Raw genomic sequence first — 6,422 nt, forward strand, 5'->3', positions numbered from 1 at the left:
AACAAATCAATAGCCCCCAAAACACTGGACGTGAAGGTATTATCTCACGATGAGAGTCCGAGCCAGTCTAAATCTTATGTCCCTTGTGCATTTTACCTTCCATTCTCGATCTCGTGACCTACCCCATAAATTCACTATCGAGAAACCTTAATAGAGGGATCGAAAGGACAAACCTATGAAGACTCTAAGCAATAGGAGTTTGCTTTAGAAGGCAAGTTGTGTCCTTGGTCACATTGTTTTGTTCTATATAATATTTAATATTATGGTCTCACCTATGCATTGCACAGTTAGGTTACACTGATGGGACCTATTAAGTGGTGACTAGTAATGTTTTCCATATACCTTGTTTACACGTAGTTTACTTTATGTTGGGTAGTTATGCTAGTTGCTTTACTTGGTTTATGGGAGTGTTATTACTCAGGAAACATGGATAATGCTTTGTTATTATGATATGTTATTTGTTGGTATTATTGTGGTATGTTAATTGTTGGGTTGAGAACATTGTGTTTAATTGAAACATGGATTGACAACCCGAGAAAATAGTACAATCACAAGGACTATTATGGCTCTGGTCTTGGCTAATTAATTAGAGAAGCTAGTTATGGGTTAACCTTACCGAAAGGGCTAGAGTGGAGGCGTTGTTGGGAGTATGGATCGGTTAATGTAAGGCCCAAAATTTGTATAAGAAAAAATATAATAATAATAAAACAAATATATGAAGAAATAAAATAGCAAATTCAGATATCTCAAATTATACTTGAGTGTTGAAATTTGAGGACTCAATTTTGAAAACCAAGAAATATTTTAGAAAAGAAGTAATAGAAAAGTTTTCTATTCAACTAAATGATTATGCATATTATTAAATGATGCACCATAAACATTTATTTACATGAATATTTAATTCCGAAGTAACTTTTACTTCTTATCCCACATTCAAAATACTATTTTTCTAAAAAGAAAGAAAACAATATGAGTGTTTTCCATATTTCAAACATCTACCAAACAAATAAATCAATTAAAATAAATATATATTCATTGCTTCATAATTGATTTTGAGTATGTATCAAAAATGTGAATTCCTAAACTTTATCTTGGAATTTGGATTTTGCAAATCAAAAAGGGGATAATATGGGAATATCTCATTTGACTAAGTAAATAATGGATATATAGAATAAAATAAACACATGTAAAACAAATTGGAGTTTTTGTTTGAGCACTTAAATATACTGTAAATTTGAACTTTGTTTGCATTTAAATTCAAGATCTGAATTTGAATTCAAAATGGATTCAAAACTCAAGAAAAGAAGAAATGAGAAATTAAAAAATATAGAGAGAATTTATAATGAAGCCACTTAGTCCTTCCATAATTAAATTTTATAATAATAAGAAAAAAATATAAATAATAATAATGCAAACAGTGGGTGCTAAATTTATATTATGATTTTAGGGTATAATTGGAGAATGAAGTATAGAACATGAATTCAAATTTAGTGAATCTTTGAATTTGGAAAATGAAAAGGAAAAGAAAAGAATAAACACAAAAAAAACTGTGCATTGGGCCGCCATCTTTACTGCCTCGGCCCACCTTCACTCTCCTCACCGCGCGCGTGGCCCAAATAAGCGGTCGGGGCGTGGACGCTGTCATACAAGGCCCACTCGTCGGTCTCCCCACGGGCGCGTGCGATTATCTTTCTCTAGCATGTGGGGCCATCGAGTCAGCGCGTTCTTCTCCCCCACGCGCTCCTGCTCCTGCGCGGGCCGCGCAGCTCTTCCGCCGAGGATCTCGCCGTTCGTTTCGCCAACCTTGGACTCTGTCGCGCATGCATCACCCAGGTGTCCACTCACGGATGGTGCGGGCCCGCTGACCAGAGCCACACAACCTCGCGCGCGCCCGTCTTCCCCAACCGTCCGCGGAACTTGCGGGGCAGCTCCATGCTCGCCCCAAATCACGCGCCCCCAACTACCGATCTCCTCTGGCCATGGTTCGGGGCTTCGGCCGTATAAAAGCGGTGCTTCCTTTACCATAACTCACCAGGTCAGGAACCCCCATTCTTGTATCGCAACACCGCCACCGCCGCGGTGTAGAACTGGGTGCGCAGCCACTGTCGTCGACCTCCACTTTGCGTCATCGTTCGAGCGAGTAAGGGCGGTGCCATGGCTTCAGTGTCGTGTAGTGTTGCTACGCATAGCGTTGGACAACGGAATCACAACCTCGTCCGAGCGGAATTGTTCACCAGAATTCACCTCCGCCGTGTCGGCGTGGATAGTATTGCGCTCACCTACTCCTCTAGTAAATTCACCGCCCCTGACTCTGCCTTAATCCGTACATTGAGATGCACTAGTCGGTTCGAACTCGCATGGATGGGGTCGAGAGGTATGGGATCGCCGGCAATGGCCACCGCCGCCGCGAGCCGGTTTGCGCCGTCGCGTCCGTGCCCGATTGGAGAGAGGAGAGCCCGACCGTTTGATCGGGATTTGACGATCGGGACTTAATCCAGGTGCTAGTAGGCGTGGTTGATATCGGCATCATTGGTGTGATGTTAATTTTGTCTATACCATATGTTTGTTTGTATTGCTACAACTAGAAGTGAGGTCACGAGGATCTAAGGATCACCCTGGTACATGGAATCTCAAGTCTCAGGCAAGTTGTGTCCTTGACCACATTTATTACCCAATAAAGTTCTTTATTGTCACTTATCAATGCATAGGTTTAATTTTAATGGGACCCAATAGGTTGCTCTAGTCTACTTATCTCTTTACCTTATTTACCCCTGAATCATTTGGGTAGTTTTGCTATTGTTTTATATGGTTTTGGGATAATATTTCATTATATCCATGTTCCAATTATTCTATTATGTTATTTATGTTCATGTCAAGATCATTATATTATTTTAATTGGAACATAGAGCTTAACTTGAGAAATGCGTGCCACCACAAGGGTGGAATAGGACGCCCTTGGCTGACTAATTAGGAAAGCTAGTGGAAGACTACCTTACCCGAAAGGGGCAAGGCAGTAGGGGAGTTGCATGCAGGGAGGTTCTCGGGTTGATTTTACTGCGATGACGGTGAGACGAGGGATTCTTGCAAGTGCTCTTCCCATAAACTATAGCGGGTTTTCGGAAGCTAGTGGTCTTTGTAAAGGCCTCGTAGTGTTACCCTACCTCACTTCCTCGGTAGAGGTGTATGGGATTCATAACCCCTTGGCAGATGGGTAACATGACTTGTGGGTACAGGGTACAACCTTTGCAGAGTGTAAAACTGGTATACTAGCCAAGCTCACGGTCAAGAGGAGCTCAGGACTCTTGCATAATTAAATTATGGAACTTAAATTCAATTTGTCATTTGCATTTGCATGGGTTTATTATTAATTTTGTTCTATTATTATTATGGTTTGGTATTTACTTACATCTAGTAATTGCTAATAAAATTTTGACCAACTTTAAAAGCAATGTTCACCTTTAACCATTCTCTTTGGTAAGCCTTACACTTCACATAATCTCTCACCTTTGGTGAGTTCATGCACATTATTCCCCACAACTTGTTGAGCGATGAACATGTGTGAGCTCACCCTTGCTGTCTCACACCCCCCACAGGAGAGGAACAGGTGGTTCAAGAGGAGCCACACAACAAGGAGTTCGACTTGATCTAGGTGGCGTCTCCCAGCTGACTTTATGGCACCAAGGATGGATTTTAGTTCGATCTATATTTATCTTTTATTTTGTAAAAACTTCCGCTATGTAATAAGTACTCTGATTATATTGTGACATTTATCTCTATACACTCTGTTATTATATATGTTGTCTTCTTTGGTGCATGAATGAGATGCACCCGGCTTTGTCCCTTAAATCCGGATGTGACAATTATTAGGGTGATCTGCTTTGTGGTAACTTTTCAACTGAAGGAGGTATGTACTACATCTCATCCTAAAATCTTAGCGGGTTATCTTTATACTAGTGGATCTTTGTAAAGGCTTGTAGTGAAACCATGCCGACTCACCATGGAAGTGTTTAAGGGTCTAATCAACCCGAGGCAATAAGATGTCACGACTTGTGGGTAATGTTGTACAACCTCTGCACAGTGTAAAACTGATATATTAGTCGTGCTCACAGCCAAGGACAACTCAGATCCTCACATAGTTAATCTATTGGAAGTAAATTAAATGAATTTGTAGGTCGTTTATTGTTGGGTATTTTAGTTATGATCTTCTATTTAATTGAGATGGTATCAACTTATATTTAGTAATTGCTAATAAAACTTTGACCAACTTAATTAAAATGTGGAATGTTATACCCAACCTTATTCTTGGATAGCCTTACACCACACTTTTTCTTACCAACCATAAGTGTACTCATTCTTGTTGAATTCACTGATGAGACTGAGGTCAACATGAGGACTATTATGATGATTTTGAAGAGTTCTAGGTCATGTTGCTCTGGTCAACTAGCCTATGAATAGTTGTCGATGTTGTTGTTTAGTTTATTTTGTAAATACATTTCAATTATGTAATAACGTTTATGACATTGGTTTACATACATTGAAGTTATCACAGGTGTGTAATTTGATCCTAGCGCACATATGAGATGTATCCGGATTTGTCCTGAAATTTGAGTGTGACAATATCTCAACATTATGTGAAACCAAACATGATTGACAAAGTTCAAATGAGACAAAAGTTGATGATGGAAAGGTTTCATATACATGGTTTTCTTAGTTTGGAGAAAAGGAGTATGCTAGAAGAATTGACACTTTTAGATATTAAGGAAATTGTTTTCAATGTAATCTTAAGATGACATGACTAGAAGACATCTTGATAGGGTGAAGATAGCAAGGAAAGGGGTTTGAGGGACCAAGCAAAGGTGAAGGCCAAGAAGAGGCTTGTGGACCGAGGTACCATGGCTAGGGTGAAGAAGAGAGTACTTGCATTGAGTCAAAGGACTAATCAAGCTAAGGAAAGTCATATTGTTCTGAGAATCAGAGGATTGAAAGAAGTGATTTGAAGCCATAGATTTAACTCATATGTGTATGTGGTGAGATGGTTAAAATCATGTTGCTCAAGGTATGTTAGATCTAAGACAATAAATATAAGATGGTAACAAGCCTATATGAAGAGGTGTCATGGTAAAGGACCTAAAAGGGCTCACTGTAGTGGAGACTTTGAGAGAAAGTGCAAAAGGTGTAAAGTTGAGAAGGAAATGGACTTTGGGCCATTTCTACATCTGGATAGATTCTTGATGGTCATAACAACTTATCATAACTTATTGGACTAGCAGGTTTGGTAAGAATTAGAGTTTAGAGTTTCGAGGGCAAAGTGAAGCAAAGACTTGATGAAAAAGGGCAAACTGATTTGAAGAATCAAATACAACAAAAAGGGGATGTCTTAGAATGTTTGGAAATACTTAAGAGACATTTGTTAAAAAACATTCCATTCTAGGCATTTTGATTCCTATGCTAAAATTATTCCAATGCCTAAGAATAAAACTATGGTTGCATCAAGTGGACCGCATATGTCATTTCATATGTTTCATGCATCCTATTTGCTCACTAACAAATCTAGTAAATTTGTTGCCAAATATGTTGGACCCGACACAAGAGCTCCAAGACTTGTGTTTTGGTCCCCAAGGTGATTGTTACTAATGTCAAAGGACCCAAAACCATTTGGGTAACTAAGAACAAGGCAGAAATTGTTTGTGTAGGTTTATACATCCGGAGGCACAAGTTGGTAGTTTATAGCGGATGCACATACCGCATGACACGTGAGAAGAAAATGGTCTCATCCTACAAGAAAAATAAAGAATCCCAAGATGCTATTACATTTAGGGATGGGAGTCAAGGCAAGGTAAGAGGTCTAGGTAAAATCACTATCACCACCGAGCATGTCATTTCCAATGTCTTTTTGGCGGATTCCCTGGACTATAATTTGCTTTCTGTATCGCAATTATGTTTAGATGGTTGCAATTGTTTATTTACCAATGTCGGTGTTACCGCTTTTAGAAGGATTGATGGTTCAATTATTTTTAAGGGAGTGTTAAAGGGAGAGCTCTATCTATTAGATTTCTCGAATGATAAAGCCAAACTTAACACTTTCTTGATAGCTAAAACCGATATGGGTTGGCTATGGCATCACTAACTAGCCCATGTTGGGATGAAGAGCCTTCATAAGCTTCAAAAGGGGAACACATTTAAGGACTAACCAATGTTCATTTTGAGAAAGACAGAAGTTGTAGTGCAAGTCGAGCAGGAAAGCAAGTTGAGCTTCTAAAAGGGGAACATATTTTAGAACTAACCAATGTTCATTTTTGAGAAAGACTCATCATCCACACAAGAACATCATGACGATGGAAAGGCCACTTTAACTACTTCATATGGACTTATTTAGTGTGATTGCCTTCATAAGCATCGGGGGAGTAAGTATGGTTTAGTTA

This window comes from Zea mays, chromosome 6, assembly GCF_902167145.1.
Source record: "Zea mays cultivar B73 chromosome 6, Zm-B73-REFERENCE-NAM-5.0, whole genome shotgun sequence".
Lineage (NCBI taxonomy): Eukaryota > Viridiplantae > Streptophyta > Magnoliopsida > Poales > Poaceae > Zea > Zea mays.